The 18,865-nt window shown below is 44.0% G+C and overlaps 1 protein-coding gene across 1 annotated transcript in view; it reads left to right on the forward strand.

The window, feature by feature from the left end:
• The window catches only part of PPP6R2 (protein phosphatase 6 regulatory subunit 2), a 154,817-nt gene that overhangs the window by 19,963 nt on the left and 115,989 nt on the right, over positions 1 to 18,865 (forward strand). The window contains exon 2 of the mRNA XM_025215448.1: positions 16,351 to 16,481. The gene's annotated coding sequence lies outside the window, so the exon portion shown is untranslated. The remainder of the gene's footprint in view (positions 1 to 16,350; positions 16,482 to 18,865) is intronic.

Genomic DNA, 18,865 nt, shown 5'->3' on the forward strand with positions numbered 1-18,865 from the left:
CTGAGCAAAAGGCCCCTGGGATTTCTCTCCAGGTGGCTGAGATGGTGAAGGGAGCATGGAGAAACAAAGACCTTGGTTTTTCCTAGCTGCCAGGCTAGAACTGGGGGCAAAGCATGAGACTGTGCCAAATGGATTTGGCACAGGGGTTTACCTTCTGGCAAGGAATTTCATACCTGGTATCCTGATAGAAAATACTGTCTCCTTTCCCCTTTCCTTTGCATTATTTTAAACCTGAATAAAAAAACCCCCTTTCTCTGCAGTGTTTCTGCAGAGCATAGCGTTCTGTAGCGCATAGGTTCAGCTGTTATGCCTTGCGTTGCATCAGGGTTGATTTTAGTTTGTCTAGCAGGTTAGACAGTGGATTTGTACAGGATGGCTCGGACAGGGCTGATCTTGCCTTAGGCAGGGGGTCGGATTAGATGTGACCTCTGGAGCTCCCTTCTAGCCCCATGGCTCTAGGGCTTTTGGAAAGGGTGCATGTAATCTGCTGCTGTGTGAAAGACGGAAGAAAGCGTTTGTTGCTGGGGTGGCAGTTGGCATATCCAGATGTTGTGATGAATCCAACATGACTCAGGTTTGCAGCAGTTTTGACAATCTATGATCTGATTGCTTTTATTGTTGAAGTTAGGATACAGCCAGTTTGTCAGATTTTTTCCATTCTAATAACGTAATAACGTTTGGTTGAGTTCAAATTGCTCTTTGTGTCCAGGTTAGAGGCACAGAGATAGCACTTGAGACTTAGAGTGTCTATACACGTGCTTTGGGGTGGATGGGGGGTGCATTAATTAGAGCTGCTCTAATTAAAGTGCCTGTAGCATCATGCGTACTCAGCATCCTGCACTTCAGAATGGCAGGAGGGGGCTTGAACTAAAGCTTGTTCAACGCACCCCCACCACCATTTTGAAGCACAGGGACACTGAGTAGATGTGACACAGAGGCTGCAACATCCTCCAGCAGACTTGATTAATTGAATCTTCTCTGACATGTATTAATTGAGCAGGCATCCAGGATGTGTGTAGGTGCCCTAAGTGCCATGTGTTGGATGGGTCTGGTGATAAGGAAGAAGTGTGCCCATCACAAATTTCTGGACCCTCTCTGGAAAGGGTGTGTTGCAAAGTCATTTCTTCTTCCGTCGGCTTTCTGCAAATCTTTTTTGCATGTCATTAGTGACTAGTAAGAAAGTGATAGATTCATACAGTTCAAGCTTTTCTAAAGTGACCGACTTTTGGGCGGTTGACTTAAGACCCTATGATGGGTTGTGGTTTTCAAAGCCTGGGTTTTCAATTAAAAAAAAATTAGGGGCCTTTAAAGTCATTCAGGTTGCTTGAACAAACACGTGAAACATCCAAAATTGCTGGCCACTTTCGAAATGGCTGGTTGTAGGTTTTAAGATCAAGGGCAAGTGATCTAATCTGATCTCTTTTATAACATCATGAAGGGGGTCACAAAACAGTGCCATGATATGAACCCATGATTTATTCTGTGCTTTTCCATGTATCCGTCTCATGACTAAGTGTCTGAGCAGCTTTCTACGAGTGACTGTAGCTGAGTTAGACCGTTAATTTGATGGATGTGAACTAAACCATTGCAGACAGTTGAATATGAAATGTTAGGTGACACGCCACTGTACTCTTTTTTTCAGAGAGCATTAGGATTGGATGTGACATTTTAAAAGCAGTTTCTTTTGAGCAGAGCAGTAGGACAACATTTGGGGCTTGTTGCAGGATGCACTTCCTTTGGTTAATGGCCCAGGTCCCATGAAGTGGTTGATGGTGACTTGCCTGGCAGTGCCTGCGTTTCGGATGATAGCTTTCATTGGTTCTCTTATCTTGTTCCTGAAAGGAGCTTCATGACTTCTGCGTCTCCTGCATTGCACCGTGGTTTCAGCTAGCCTCCATCGTAACTGTATTGATTTATATGTGGGTCAGCTTACACGGGAGACTTCGTGGTACAAGCCAAACAGCTTAAAATAGTAACCGTTTCAGTTGCTACCCTGATTACTCGTATCATTTCACATATCTTATGATAACTCATCTTATTTCACATATGTCCAGCTAGTGGGGTGTTTTAGCATGTGGTGTCCTTGGATCTGTGCTTCTGAAAGATGAATTACAGTCTCCTAAGTATTTTTCTGTTAATTCTGTCTGTAAATTAAAAAGAATGTGTGTTGATCACAGCGGCTAGGAGGAGAATCCAACACCTTGTTGGCAGTGGGTAACGGGCAATCTTTCTAGGTACAGTGGATTTCTTTCCCTGCAACTGGGATTGAAAACAATTTAGTTGGCAGAGCAGAAAAACACATTTTATTGCTCTTTGTTGAAAGTAAATTGGATTAGTGGTTCTGCTGGAGTCAGGTATATATTGAAAATTGCAGGGGATTTTTCTGGGTTTTTTTATTTTTAATCGGAGGGTACACTAATAATAGAACAGCAGTTGAGGGGGCTAGACCAGCTGCTGACATTTTTATCGCCATTTCCCACTCCAAGTGGGATTCAGTGGTAAAAAAGCTGGTTACCAGTCTTAGCTGGTCCTGCTGCGTAGATGCTACCAGCATTGCGAGAATTCCTTAAAAGTGTCCATACCGCCTGACAGTCCAGCTTGTTTCTGCAAGGCAGTCTGAAAAAACAGTCTGACCCCTCTGAGTGAGCTACCAAGAAGTTTTTGACTTTGGTCTAAAGGAGTGTGGAGGGGAGACATCCCCAAAAAGTGAGCTAAAATAGCTCTCATCAAAGAAGCCAGTTCCTTTACACTTGCACCAACTTCTAATGAATAGCAAAAGCAATAAGAAGATCAAACTGGAACAAGTTAGTTTTATGTTTTTAAAATGGATGCCCATAGATTATTTTGATCTCAGCATTTTCAGGATACAGCTTTTGAGGAGGTACCAACACATTTGTGCCCCCAAAAGTTTTGCCCAACTAGATAGTTGCAAAAAAATGTCTTTATTCGCACCTATCTAGTTGGCCTAATAAAAGATATCACCTCTACCAAGAGTGCTGATTGCTTTTGCCTGTAGACAAACATGGTTACAACCTGTATCCCAGAATTTCTGGTCTTTTAAAGTGAACTTAGCATAGATTTGGTTTGACTGTTTATCAGTTAGGACAGCTCGTTTTATAGCCACCCAATCTCCAAAGCGGGCATCAAAATTAAGGACTCGTCTGTAGAACAATTTGCTCCTTCCATAGCAATAAGCTGCTATCTGGTATCTCAGGAACCTGTCAACATGAGGATCCTTTACTTTTGTGTGGGGCACTTCTGGTGTTCAAGGTCTGCTCACCTGGAGTGTAGCGACCAGCCCATGGCCCATGAATGGCACTCAGGTCGAGTATCAAGCCAAGTCAGAGAGGAAGCAGCAGCCTCAGATTGTGGTATACAACCCTAACTGCTAGGGTAAGGCCCTCCCAAGTAATAGCAGCAGACTGGTAGCTCAAGAAAACCAGGCAAAAAATATTGATGTCATCATTGTATCTTCTTGCATACATGCACATGCCCCTGAATGAGAGACGGCTCCTCCTTGAAAGGTAGAATGAAGAAAAAAAATTGCAAACATTGCTTGCATGGCACTTTTTGCAGGGAAAGCACAGCTGTCTGCAGTAGGCAGGGGGGAGTAAAAACCTGTGGCTACCCTGTCAACCCGCGAACTGCGGGGCAGCAGCAGATGCTGCTGTCTGAGCTGCACTTCCCAACCTGTCTTCTCCTCCCAAGATGAGCTGGGCAGGCAGTCGGCAGCACCTGCAGGGCTGAGAAGGGCCGGACAATTTGGCTCCAGTGGGTTCGGGCCCTCAGTTGACCCAGCAGGAGCTCTGCCTGTCACCCCAGTTCAGCCAGAACAGGAAAGAGGGGTGCAGAAGATGTTGCTGATAGAACAAAACAGCCGTGTCAGCCAAAGGCTCGTCCTGCTGGAGCTGAACTGCCTGGCCCCCCTGCTTGAGCTGGGGACCCTCCTCAGCAGACTGGACAGGTGCTACAGGCTTTCCATCCAGCTCAAAAAGAGGGATTGGGCAGCTTGGCTCTGACAGGATACAGCCCTTTGCTCTCTGCATTTCCTCATTTTATGACGTGCCAGCTGCTTATTTTAGAAAATAATTTCCAGCTGCTTATTTTAGAAAAAGCATGGGTGTTGTGTTCAGGTAAATACAGTAGTTGTTCTTTCTTTCACAAAAGTAGTTCATGCCCCAGCAGAAATATATACGGTAGCTGCTAGGTCTTGAATCCTAAACTTTACAGACTCTTTGTATAGGACTTGGAAGACCTATGCAGCCTTCTAGGAGTATCTAAAAGGAGGCAGAAATTCCACTGAAAGCTTATTGACACGTTTATATCGGCCTCTTCTCCCTTACACTTGCTTTCACAAACCCTTCGCTGTTTGATTTTCTTTTTCTCTTATGCTTCCTGTGGGTTAGAGCGGCCGGAGTGGGGCTGTTGGTGTTCCATTAAAGTGTTTTTGCTTGTAAATTTTTATGTTTGTGGGTAACCAGCTTGCCTGTCTCAGTCCACCATAGACTAGTGAATCATAGCCTTATAGAAATGTAGGGCCGGAAGGGACCTTCAGAGGTCACATCTAGTCCAGCCTCCTGCCAGAGGCAGGATCCTCCCTATCCAAATCCATTTTATAAGCTTTTAGGAAAACTATGCGTGAATCTTGACAGTCGCAAGGTGTAACACCCTAACCTGCCATAGGTAAAGCTGGGGGACAATGGTGGCCGCTGTCCTGCTGCTGTGATGGGTGTTAAAGCAAATATTGAGAGATCCAAGGAAGAGGGTCCCATCTCCAGCTACAGAAGAAGGCAAAAAACCCCACAGGCTGTACCAGTCTGACCATGGGGTAAAATTATTTCCTTACCCCAAATATTGTGATTGATCAGACCCTGAGTGGAAGGCAAGACCCTTTAGCCAGGAATCTCTGGGTTTAAGACCCAGCAGGAACACTGGCACAGCCCAGTCAAAATCCCCAGCCTGGGCTGCAGACAGTGCCCGGTGCTTTTGAGGAAGGTGAGCCCCCCAATCCCTCCACCACCTGATCCATAATACCAGAGGGGGAAAAATTCATTTCCAGCTCCATGTGGGAACCAGCAAAGCCAAGAAGCCTGGGAAATACCCATAGCTGAGCATAGGCATTGCTACTCAGATCATTGCTGACCAGTGCTTGTCCAGCCTCTCCTTGAACACCTCCAGTGGAGAGTCCCCACCCTTCCTGGAGTCTATTCCATGGCCTCGCTGCTCTGACAGTGAAGAAGTTTGTCGTGATGTCCAGTCTAAACCTACTTTGCTGCAGCTTCCAGCCCTGGATCTGCCTTCTGCTCTCTGCAGCAAGAGAAAAAATGTGTTTTTCCTCAAACAGCCCTTGATACAGGATTTGCTCACAATTTGCGGATGAAGTTATAAGGAGTTTTCTCTCCATTTTGGGAACGAGTATTGTGGCTCAAACTAGTATATTTATAATAGTTTGCAGCTTTATAATAAACCTGTTTTAGTGGCGTGCCTGGGATAAGTTACTTAAGGATATTGCCTCTTCTGTAAAAAGAGGTTAATATTTTTACTTTTCTACCTTCCTTTCTTGTAGGAGTGTGCTCAAGAATTACTTAGCATCAGAAGTACTTTGCAGATGGAAATCAATATTAATAATTGTTAATTTTTCAGCTTCCTCATGTTTCATTGCATGATCGTTTCGATAGTTTCATGTGTTGTTGGTATAACAAGTAGCGCTCCATTCTTCAGGGCTGCATACCTTGTAGAACAGATGAGAATAGATGGAAGAATACGGGATGATACTGGGGTGAGAGAGAGAGAGGCTGAACATAGATTTTATGTTACTATATTGAGATTTTATTCTGGATATTTGCCAGAGTGGGAAGATGACTTGCCAGTGACAAAATGTAAAAACAAAAACCTCCGCACAACCCCACATGCCGCATTACATTTTTCCACCTCTCTTGAAATGTCTTGCAGCGTGGATACTACTAAGACAGTGGTTCTCAACCTTTTTAAACTTGAGGCACCCCTTGATAGACTTCAGGCACCCCTTGGAAAATGCCAACTCTTAGTTTTCACTCATTTTTTAACCACTGAAAAATAATAGAGTAATTCTTATGTTGCAAGGAACTGTGCAAACCCACAACAGGGCAGGATGTTATAGAGACTTTGGATTCCTATGGGAAGACTCTGGGTCTATCTTGTGAATCATGTTTGCACACCTAATGATGCTAACCTTGCATGGCACCCTGGGAAGGATCCCAGGGTGTTGTGGCACCCTGGTTCAGAATCACTGTACTAAGGCATTAGCTTTGCCTTATAGGATCAGTCTAGGGCAGGGGTTAGCAGTTATTTTGTCTGGAGGACTGCTTAACAAGTTTTGGTGAGGTGTGGAGGGCTGCAAGGGTAGACCTGCCCCTTGACAGGTGCCCCATCCCCTGGTCATCATCTTGGGGCCGGAAGTCCCACCCCCTAACCCCTGATGTTTGCCACTGGAAGCATCTCCCCTTGTCCAGGAAATACTCCCTTTGTGGGGGGTTTGCTTGTATATTGTGTGTGTGTGGGGGCATAAACTACTTATCATTTCTAAAAAACCAGTATTTTAAAGAAACACAATGAAGTATGCTGAATTCATGAGCCTGTGTCAGCAACTTTGATTTACAAGCTGCATGCCTATCTAGGTAAAGAAAGAATCAAGGGAAAAAACACTAACTTTTAAGCCAAGCTGTGTATGTATGACACACTAGGTCATATGCTATATTAAGGGCTTGATTTAGTGTGGGGGACTCATGGACTGTGCTATTGGGTGCAAAAGACTGGCAGAGTTATCACAGGGAGTGGCACCCAGCCTCTGACTCCAGGAGATATTACAATGCAACTCATCAGAATTAAATTTCACTTACCATCCTAATGTAGCTGCTTGACACAAGTTAGGAGCAATAAGTTTGTTTATTACTTTTTTACAAGTAATGAATCATTCACTTTTTTCTAACATAGAAATAATTAGATGACTGCCTTTAATATATAGCATATTCTCCTAAATAGCAAAAGGCACTCCACATCTAGACTGTTTAATTGTAAATCCATATGCAATAATCCATAAGAGATTTTACAAGTATGTCAAGAGTAAAAGGGAGGACCAGAAAACCATAGGTTCCTTATAGAATGCAGAAGGCAATCCTAGTTATGGTTGATGCAGATGAAGCTGAAGTATCTAATGCCTCTTTTTGATTTGGCCATCACAAATAGGGGCAGCTACTGAACGAGTGCAGTTGGCTGCAAAGATAGGGAAGGAGACAAGCAGCCTATAGCAGTGGAAGAACAGGTTAAGTAGAACAGCATCACCCCAGCACCTCAATCTGTGACCCTCTCCCCTGATTGGATCATAGCGCTCAGTGAGTAGTGCTCAGTGGCTTAATGTCTAGTTGAGAAGTAGCATCAAGTGGGCTTCCCAGGCATCTATCCTGGGTCTAGTAATGATTTGGATGATGGGATCATGTGTACACATAGCAAATTTGCGGACTACACCAAGTTGGGCGGAGTTGCAGATACTCTGGAGGGCCGGGCTAGGATCCAGAATGACCTGAATAGACTGGAAAAATGGTCCACAGTCAATCAAGTGAGCTTCAGTAAGGACAAGTCCAAAGTCCTGCACTTAGGACAGAATTATTGCATGCACAAATACAGACTGGGAAATGATTGACTAGGCTGCAGTACTGCAAAGAAGTATCTGGGGGTTCCAGTAGACCACAAGCCAAATATGAGTCAGCAGTGTGCTCTTGTTGCAAAAAAAGCCAACTGCATATTGGGCTGTATTAATGGAAATGTCTCTTGTTAATCGAGGGAAGTGGTTCTCCTCTATTCAGCACTGGTGAGGCCTCAGCTGGAGTACTGGGTCCATTTCTTCCCCCATACTTCAAGGAAGATGGAGACTGTTTGGAAAGAGTCCAGTGCAGAGCAACAGAGATGATCAAGTGCCTGGGAGATGAGACTGATGAGGAAAGGCTGAAAGAACTAGGGCTAAATGGTTCTTTATTAAATAATTTGGAGAATAGTTCTTTACTAAATAGCCTGGAGAAGAGAAGATGGGGTGGCAGGGGGTTGATAATCTTTAAATACCTGAAGGGTGATTATAGAGAGGATGGAGATGGGGTTTTTTTCCTGTAGCTGAAGGGATAGGACCAGGAGCAATTCTCTTAAGCTGCGGCAGGGGATATTGCGTTTGGAGATGAAGAACATTTGTTCTGACTCTGGGGGTGGTGAAACACTGGAACAGTCTGCATGGAGACGTGGTGGGATTTCCATCCTTGGGAGATTTTCAAGAGCATGTCAGAAAGACACTTGGCTGGGCTGGTTTAGTCAGGGCGGATCCTGGTTTAGATTAGATTACTTTGTGACGTCCTTTCCAGCCTTGCTTTTCAATGATCCTGTGTTTTATTGGTTATATTACCCAATGAGAAGGCACTTTTCATTAGAAAGAACTGTGGTACAAAAGGAAGAGTTATAAAAATGGGTTCTTTAATCAAGCCTTTTCACTTGTTGATTTAAATCACCTTCCCATTTTGACTGGCGTCAGCCTGCAACCTGAGGACTTGCATCTCTTTAAAAAAAGTATTGCTGTGCATGTTCTTATCTATATGAATGTCCAATATATTGGTGAGTCCTATAGATCTCTTAGCATCGGTGATATCTCCTGGCTGTGGGTTCCAGCAGACTCTCCCTATGCCTGAAGAAAGGTGTTTGTGGCCGAAAGCTTGTAAAGAACAACTTTTCCAACTTCTTAGTTGATCCAATAAAAGATACCACTTTTGCCCAACGAATCTTGTCTGACAGATTAAGTTATGCACGGTTCTTAGCACTCGCTTCTTTTTATCAGGTTTAAATGCATTGCCTTTATTTCCTCAGTGCTTCCATTCTGGACATATTGGGTTATGCCTTCTAGGGCTCTGAAGCACAAGAGCATTTTTGGCACTGCTGTGTTTGCACAATCACTGTTTTGTCCAGAAATTCAAAGTGTCTTCCTTGGATGGATGGCTAAGGGTAACAAGCTCAGATTTAACACTGAAACGTGCAGGCTGAGATACAACACAGCTTTAAATGTTGTTAAACTTCTGTGTTATTCAGTAAGGAAAAGACAATTTTCAGCTTGGCTGTCTGAAATGAGTTTCTAACACATCAGTACCTACAGACAGATGATTTGATTTTCAAAGGTATGAGCACTTGTAACTCTCAATGGCATCATTGAGACGTGTGGTTGTTCAGCATTTCCTAAATTCAGGCACCTTACTTCACACTTTTATGTTGGAAAGTTTCAGCTGATATAGCTGGAGATGTTCCTTTCTATTTCTAGATGAGGCATTTTTCAGATTGCTCCATAAAATCTGTTTTGCCCTAATTACTGTCACAATCCCGCAGCCCTGCCATGAATCAAAGCGTAGCTGGAATTCAGAATACGTTTCAGAAGTTCAGTTTCTTCAGGTAAGATATGTGGCTGCTTGGTATGTTCTTTATCCAGTTGGGTTCATTATTTCTTCCTCTTCACTTAAACAAATCCCATAAGACATAAATTGTCATCTTGTAATCTGGATGATTGATATAACAGACATGAAATGTTTAATAACATGGGAGCCTAGACATATAGGCTGTGGGTGTGCTAATCATAAATGTTTCCAGAAGAGATGATGGGAGATGCATTTAGGCATGCGTAGTGGAATTAATTTCCTGTTGGTCCACTGGCATGGGATAAGTCAAAAACAGGAGGAAAAGTGGAAAGTATAAATGTTGACATCTGTCCCATGGTGCAATACTTTACTAATTAAAGGTTTCTTTCCATTAAATGTGGAGTTTCCACATGGCATGTTGTTTTACTTTAAGTAAACAGTCAGATTAAAAGCATTAAAGAAGAGAAGATGCATCAAAATAGCCTAAAGAAAACCAAGTGCAGGGCCAGGCAGCTCAAAGATTCAAAATGAACCAAAGTAGCTCACTAGATTGTAAAGGACCCCAAGCCTGTGTTGAGTTGGGCTGAAATGCAGCAGGCACCACGGTGCTCCAAATCATAGTTAGAGGGCACACCCAGCTGACATGGACAGGATTTTTGAATTCAGAATGAATTACAGGGGCTTTGCAAGATATAAATAGTAGAGTGACCCCTGACAGACAGGCTGGGGAGTGTCATAGAAGGGGAAAAAAGAGTTCCTAAGAGTAGGACTAACATTGGTTATATAGCAACATTTAGAAGAATAAATGTTTCCTGTTGTCCTAAAGCAGAGATGGAGGGAGTGATGGATGCAAACGCACAGCTGGCTTGATGCCCTGGGAACCACTTTAGCAATGATACCCTCCCTTGCTGGTTGAATGCTTAAAGGTAGTATGAAAGTGCGAATACCTCTAGGTCAAGGCTTGTGCAAGCATCGATCATAGGCGTGGCCTACTTAGGACCTCTGAAGATCATCATCCAGACCAAGCTGTAGCCTTTAAATAGGCAGTGTAAAGAATGCAGGGAGCCTGTGACTATGCATATACCCGTGTTTGATGAGGTACTCTTCTAATCCCCTTGTGTCTTGATTTGGTAAATCCTTAAGCACATACTTAGCTTTCATGCATTGTAAATACTTCATGTGAAGTTGATGGGGCTGCTTGGTACGTAAAGCTAAGCATATGCATATGTCTTCGCAGACTCAGGACCTAAGAAAAAAGCAGAACTTGTGTTGCTGACGAGGGTTATCTTGACAACACATAGCATAAATATGTCATGCTGATGTCTTTATTGTGGAAATTCAGAGCAATGAAAAGGAGCTTGTAACCAGTAAATGCATTTAATCAAATTGCTATCAAAGTGATACCCAGCTTCCCTTTCTACCCTGGGCCCAAAACAAATCTGTAGTAGTGAAAAGTCAGTGCCCCAAATTTAGCTTTCAGAACAGACTGTTAGATGACAGGAGATGCCCGTCAGACAAAGGCCTTGCTGTGTTTCAGTTCCGTCTTGAGCAGGACACTGATATATTTTAGATCCAGTGTCTTTTTTCTGAATGATTTGTACTTTGTGAATGAACTAAATCAGTGATATACAACATAAACTTTGGAGAGCCCCAGCTCATTTCATCAGACTGAAGTGAGCCCAGGCTCACAAAAGCTTAAATTTATATATTTCTGATTTAGTTCGTCTGTAAGGTGCAGGTCTGCCTTGGCTTCTGCCTGACGTCAGACTAATGTGGCTAATGACCCCTCTTCCTGAATGATACCATTTTCTCTTTTTCCCCAAGTCTCAGGATGCTCCTTGACAACATTTGCTCTTTTTTGTGTTTGGAAGTAGCAGCAAGGGATATTAGGAAAATCTTTCTCACTAGGAGGGTGGTGAAGCACTGGAACTGGTTACCCAGTGAAGTGGTGGAGTCTCCATCCTTGGATGTTTTGAAGACCCAGGTAGACAAATCCTTGGCTGGGATGATGTAGTTGGAGCTGGTCCTGCTTGGAGCGGGGGGTTGGACTAGATGTGACCTCCTGAGGTCTCTCCCAACCCTCATTTTCTGTGATTCTGTGATTTTATGGATAGGCAGTTATGAGCAGCAGGAGGTTTTGAAATTGTTAGAAAATTCTGTAGCAAATGCATACTTGGGAATTCACGTGAACTTATTAGTATTCACCAAATGCCTGGTGGGCCACTCTGGTTCTAAGTGGTTAGAAACTTATTTGACAGGGCTTGCGGGGTCTTTGTGGTCCAGTAGCTGAACAGCTTCAGTTCAGGAGGGTTACAAATTAAGCCCATGGAGTGCTTGATAGTACTTGATTTGAACATAATGAAAAGAAATGAAAGATTAGGTATGGATTCAGGAACTGTAGAAAAGTAATCTCTCAGTCAGAACTTTTTTGTTGAGAACAAAGATTACATTATTAAGCATTCAATGATCAATACACATTACAGACTGTTTTCATTGCACTTTAAGCGTGTACACTAATAAATTAGTTTTTAATTGCATGATCACATACTATTTTTCAAATACAAGCTGCTGTGTACACATTGAAGATCATGGCCAAACCTTTTTGTTGTTGTTGTTTTTTAAAGTTTGTATAATAAAGCATGCAGACTCAAGGATGGCTTTTAATACAATTTGCAATATCAGCTCTAATATCTTGGGGCACTTTTACACGTGTGGGGGAGGAGAGGGATGGCACTTTAATTAGAGTGGCTTCAAGAGCTGCTCTAATTAATGTGCCACTGCATCTCCTGTATCGGTGTCCCTGCACTTAAAAATGGAGGCAGGGGTGCTTGGACTACAGCTTGTTTGACGAGCTTTAATTCAGGCACACCCGCCATCATTTTTAAGCACTGGGGCACTGATACACAAGACGCAGGAGGCCGCTGGAGTGCAGCAGTTGCCACACCTGGTTTATCTCTTCACACTTTCAGTTCAGACTTCAAAGGATCTCACTACACCCCTGAGTGCCCCATCACCCTGGTTGAGAATCACTGAATTAACTGGATTATATATGGATCAAGTATGGCAGTTACTGTCCCAGGGTTTGACTTTATCACCTGCAATTTTTTAATAGAGCAGTCCTAAAAGTTGGAAGAAGAGAGAAGCAGAGAAAACTGTACATAAAGGCCTTTCTGCCACCCTAAGCTTCATTGCTTTTAGGTAATGCAGATAATTAGGATCTGTAACTTGCCAAGGAAGAGAATAAATATTAATGAAAGAAAGTGTCATAGATTCTAGTAGTTGTTTTTCTAAGCTGGCACCACAAAGGAAGGGCTACGGTCTGCGAATTTTTGCCTGTTTGGATTCTCTTTGCAGACAGGGAATTGTGCATGTATTATATACATATATATCATACCAAGATTTTTCTGTATATATTCTATATACCTTTTACATTCCGTGTAAGCAGATAATTTAGGAAAGCATGGCAACAGTTTGTTAGTGACACAATTATTTTTCCCATACAGCTGAAAGAAATGAGGCCGCCAGCTTGCTGAATGTGTGCTTGGACCCTTGTTTTTTTTCCTAGGCCGCATAATAGCATGTCTGTGAAGGAAACCTCCGTCAGCGCTGTGTAATTCCTAATGTTGAAAACATATAACCTAGTTCAGCTTCTCCTTGATGTTGAGTTCCCCCCAGGCTTTGCCATCATCTCTTTACGCCTGGACTAAGTCATTCTCTCTGGTGGTGGGAGCTGATACGTGTGAGGTGTTTTCGCAGTTTGCAAATAGAATATACATCTACAAATTTTCTGGAAGAAAATCCAAGGTGCAGCGCTGACCTGGAACCCTGCAGAGTTTTATAGGCTCTGAGTTGCTCTTTTCCGCCTGTCGCTAGCACACCCTTGACCTTGGAAAATATTCTTCTTTCTGAAACAAAAGATACCCTCTCCTATCCTATCGTGTAGGACAGTCATTGTTCCTTAGCTGCCTGGCTGACTTTTGCCTCCTTGTTAGGGAGCTGCTTAAATCATGGTTTTGCAATTTTTGTGGAAACCGTGAAAAATGGCAGTTCTGCTATTACCGTGAAAAATGGTGTTTCCCATGATATTGACCCCCAAAAAAGCTTACTGGAATTCAAAGAAAGTGCAGCAATCCTTGCAGCCACATAGAGCGTGCAGTTTGAGAGAGCGACTGAGCTAGTGACGTGGACTCAGTGAAGGTGCAGGTCAGGAAGGCATAGGGGTTTCGGTGCTATCTTTTAAAAAGCCAGGTGCAACGGTGTGGTCTGAATGATTGGCTTCTTGGCCCATCAGCGGCGAGGGGCAAGGCCGCCCAGGGCCTCTTGGCCAGTCAGGAGGGGGGGGTCTCGCCATGAAAATACCGCAGAATTGGCTCTGTGCACTGCGAGCAGCCCGTGAAAATCCCTTTGTCTTGCCATGGTGTGACCCTACTTATAATAGTCTCTTTGCTAAGCCTGGAAAAGTTTGTATGAGGGCAAGTGCAAATTTCTCTCCTTTCTGCTAACACACCATTTAAATTGTCATAATTTTTGGTCAGAGTAAAATACTGAGACTTAGTCACCTGTGGAGGGAGGAAAGCATCTCGCTATAAAGGCAGCCCCAGTCTAGAATGGGCTCTTCCTCTTCATTTCCTTACTTTTGGTCATTATCTTGCCTTCCTTGTTAAGGCCCTACAGCTCCAGTTCCCTACTCTGTGGCATACGAGGGACCTGCGCCTTATCCCATGGAAAGCAGCAGGAGTCAGGAAAAAGGTCCCCTAGGCAGTAAGCTGGCATGATTCTTCCCATAGTGGGTTTATTTTTCTCTAACCAGATCACTTTGGTCCCTTCTTCAGAGGGCCTCCATATAGCTCTGTTCTCCTTGGCGGGTCTGCTTTTAATCCAGAAGTCAGGTTTTTAAAAAAATATATTCATGATGTACTTGTAAAAACAGGAATGTGCCTGACAAAAAGGCCTGAGACATGCTTCTAGATACAGTATGAGCACTCAGCTCATTGTGTGTGGCAGAAAAGTGTCCTAAGAGGTGCTCTGGGAGTAGAAAATCTTTGCCTTGCACCTCTGTTTCTGTCAAAGCTTTGTCCCTTTGTCATTTTTTTCTCATTTCCCATCAACACCGAAATAGCCGTGTATAGTTGCAGGTTTTCTGGCCACGGAGAGTAAGTGGTAGAAGGGTTCCTCTGAGAGCCTGTTGATGCTATTCCTGACTCGATCGGGATGAGCACTCCAGAATGACATTGGATATGGTTGCAGTTTACTCCTGGCCTCCATAGCTCCTCCGGGTCTGTCCTGCCCTAACGGTAAGGACCATCTTGGCAGTTATACTGAGATCTCCCATGTGTGCAGCGTGATGCATTTCTCATCAAGCTCCAAAGCCCTATCGCAGAGAGTGCATGTTCATTTACTGGTGGCACAAGGTCACCTTCCCTTGTTGGAAGCACTCCATCTCGCACAAGGCCCGGAGGTAGCACGGCTAGTTGGAGCTGGTAAATCCTAGCAGGAAAACTTCACACAACAGAGAGTGTGGAGTTGGATTGATGTTGCTTTTTTGCTCTGTCCTGCATTTTACAAGAGATGAAAGAAACATCAAGTCCAGATGTGTTGTAAGAGCATACCATTTTGAAAGCGGATAATTTGCAGCCGTGATTCAGAGACCTCTGAGGGGTTATGAAAAATTGCAGATAACTAACTCGTGATGCAGAAGGTGAGAAGGGAGATGGTGCTTTTTCCGCAAGTGCTTCATAAATTGCAGGGGTTTAGGTTGTAGCTGTGGTGGTCTAAAGACATAGGCAGACAAGGTTCCTTGGGTGAATTTGATATCTTTTATTAGACCAACCCAAATTGCAGTATCTTATGCCTCACATGACCGCTGAAGTTTTTGTCTGAAAGATGGTCTAGTTGCAGTGGTCTCAAGTTGCAGCAAGGGAAGTTTAGGTTGGATGTTAGGAAAAGTTTTCTCATTAGGAGGGTAGACACCGGAACAGGCTCCCCAGAGAAGTGGTGGAGTCTCCGTCCTTGGAGGTCTTGAAGACCCAGGTAGACAAGGCTTTGGCTGGGATGATCTAGTTGGGGCTGGTCCTTTTTGGAGCAGGGGGTTGGACTAGATGTGACCTCCTGAGCTCCCTTCCGCCCTCATTTGTCTATGATTTCTATGATAGCTATGTAGAGTATTTATCTAATTTTAATCCACAGTTTTACAGGAGTGGTACAGAAGAGGGAGACACCTGACCAGTATTACTGATATTATGGGTTCATTATTAAAGCTTCAGTTTAATTTAGTCATAAACACAGGATGATAAAGAATCTGAATTGTGTAGGAGAAGCATCTGGTTCAAATACTGGTTTTAATGGCAAAGTGAAGAGACTGTCAGCCAAATACTGTTCTCTCTCAGCCCTCCCCAGTGAATCACTCCTTTTCAGACTATTGTAAATTCAATTCTGGGCTTCAATGCCTTGCTGTCCCTTTAAAGTAATAGGGGCCCCAGCCTGAATGTGTAATGCATGTATTCTATTGGTGCGGTTACTCTTGGAACAAGGGAAAACGACCTTTCGGTTTCCTTGACGACTTAGAACTTTCTTTTCGAGTGATGTCAGGAAAACAACCCCGCGTTCTTGAACGAAGCATGCATTTCACAGCTGAGTCTGGGGGCTGCCGAGAAGAGGGCCCGTTAACCCTTGCACAGCCACAAACCAAAATAGGGGTTTGTGTTTGGTGGCATTATTAAACCCGCAGGTATTGCAGTCGAAGGGAGTGCCCCCAGTCTGCCGGCAGTAATGGTTTTAGGGAACACATCTCGCATTCCAGTTTTCTTTAGCCTCACTGGCATTGTCCGGTGGGTGAGTTTGCATGTGAAATTCTTCGTGGGACAGTAGCCTCTCAATGGCTTTTTTTTCTTTTTTGGTAAGTGGTTACAATTTTTTTCTTTCTTCCTTTTCTCAGAATAGGAGGTTGGAGAGACACTTCATACTGAATTAAAATATTTTCTAAAGCTGAGTGCGCTCCAGGAACCATCACCCAAATGTTTCTCTGCCCGTGGAGGTTTCGTATTTGAAAGAATATTTCTACGAAAGGTACAGGTATTTCCTCTTTAAACTAAAAGTTGTTACCTGTGATGTACAACCGTATTATGCATGCCAATACTGAGAGCAGATAAATGGTACCTGATCTCTAATACCTAGAGGTAGGTAAAGAGGAAGGGGGTGATGGCAGGAGGGATCTACCAGTGAGGTTCAGAAGCAGGCACTTACGGTGTCTGCTAGAGTGCTGTCCGGCTCTTTGTGACCAAATTCAGTTGGGAAGCATCTGATTAAAACCAAAGCCCCAACTCTGCATGTGCAGCTGCTGAAAGGGAGATGAAGCCCTTTCCCAGTGGGTGTCTGTCCCTGGAGCAGTTTGGAGCTGTTCCAAGAAGCAGCAACATGAAGCTTGCATGATTGAGTTTCACTGTTGCCCAGGGTTTTGTATAGCAGTTGTGAAAACCTTCTTAGGCTTGATCATTTCACTCTGCTGTTTCTTGGCAAAGCCCTGAACAGGATTAGTGCAGGTAGCAGGGCTGACTGACTTGGGGAAATGACAGCACATTTATTTACATTTGATTCAGTCTTGAATGTTTCCTTCACAGTTGTTCGAGACGGTTCTAATTTGTACAACTGGGCTTTATGAAGCTACTGGATTTACTTGATTAGAAAATGAGGTTTCCCACCCTTTTAATGTTGGGGGGAAAGTCCCTCACCTTCCAATGGGGGTGGGGAGTGAGAGGAACAGGGGAAGGGGGAATTGGGGCAGCCTGGGGGGGGCAGTTGTAGTAAGACAGAATCATTCAGATAAAATATATTTTGAATTTAGCAGATGTCATGTCTCTAGATGTATAAGAAAAGCAGCCGGCATCTACAGAAAGGGGGAGTTGCATCCTGACTCTGAAACTCTTGTAGGGACCGTAGTAGATAAGCCATTCCATGCAAGCTCTGATTGCAAAGCTGTGGCAAAGAGGGTGAATGTGGTCAGTTTCCAGAAACAGAAGCTGTGTAATAAGTTCCCGTATTTTTATTAACTTAAAGGCAATTGCCTGCGTGGGTGCAGAGATGATTTTACAATCTGAATAAAGTCTGCATAGACCAGTGGTATCTGCCAGAATCTGCACAATGCCTGAAAAAGTTAGTTTGCTGTCCCAGTCCTCTCAGCCAGGGCCCCGGGAGATCCCTTCTAGTTGAGGAACTGCAGCAAGATCTGGCACAGTTGAGCAAAATGGGCAACTAAATGGCAGATTAAATTTAATGTAGAGAAGTGTAAAGTGATGCACCTGGGCAAAAATAACCCAAACTACCTATGGTGTCATGGGCTGTACATCATCTGTTACTGGAAGGAGATCTGGGAGTCATTGTGGGCAGTTCACTAAAACCATCAGGTCGGTGCTCAACAGTCATCAAAAAGATAAACAGCATGTTAGGGGTTATTTAGAAGGGAATCGTAAGAAACATGGACAGTATCATGATGCCCTTTTATAAATCCATGGTGCATCCATGCCTTGAAGCCTGTGCCCAGTTCTGGTCCCCACACCTCCAAAAGGAGAGAGAAGAACTAGAGAAGTGCAGAGAAGGGCCGCAAGGGTGAGGGGCATCCGTTTGAGGAAAGACTAAAGAGGCCAGGCCTGGTCAGTTTAGAAAAGAGATGCTTAAGTCAGGACAGGAGAAGGGTTTACAACACACTAAATGGTGAAGAGGAAGTCCCTAGGGATTTATTACTTACTGTTTCTCACAATACAATAACCAGGGGTCCCAGCATGAAAGCAGTAGGCAGTGAGTTTAAAACTAACGCCAGGAAGTTCTTTTTCACGCAGCGTGCAATTAAAGTGCGGAACTCGTGGCCACCAAATGTGGTGGAAGCTGAGAGCTTAGCCAGATTCAGAAAGGGATTGGACCCATTCTTGGAAAGAAAGGGGCTTCAGGAGCTATTTTATGTGGGAGTGAGGGGCATGGCCTCTGAATCGGAAATTCCTAGACCTTAAATGCTGAAGGCTGCAAGTGCCAGAGAAACAGTGTGGGGGAAAAACCCTGGTCAGACCCAGTTCACTCTCCCATCTGGCTTCTGCCGCCATGTGACACCGGAGACTGGACAAGATGGACCTACAGTCTGACCCAGTAAATGGCATTTCTTGTGTTCCTGGGTTCCCGTGACCTGTGCTGTTCTGTCTGCAGAACTTGTCATTTTTCCAGAATGGTGTAATTCAGCCTTTTTGCAGCAGAATTTGCTGTATTTCTGCTGCCACGCAAGAAGATACTGGGTCTCCCTGAAGGGACCTGGTTGTAGCCGCCTTTTGCTCTCCTGTTTTCTGTACAGTGGGAGTTAACGGGATTACAGTGCATGCTCCATGCTCTGTGCTGTAGTCAGGCAGGAGAGGGTTGAGGAGCCAGGGCTTGAGTCCAGATTGCAGTCAGGGAACAGGAGTCATCGGAAG

This window comes from Alligator sinensis, unplaced genomic scaffold (assembly GCF_000455745.1).
Source record: "Alligator sinensis unplaced genomic scaffold, ASM45574v1 scaffold1083_1, whole genome shotgun sequence".
Lineage (NCBI taxonomy): Eukaryota > Metazoa > Chordata > Crocodylia > Alligatoridae > Alligator > Alligator sinensis.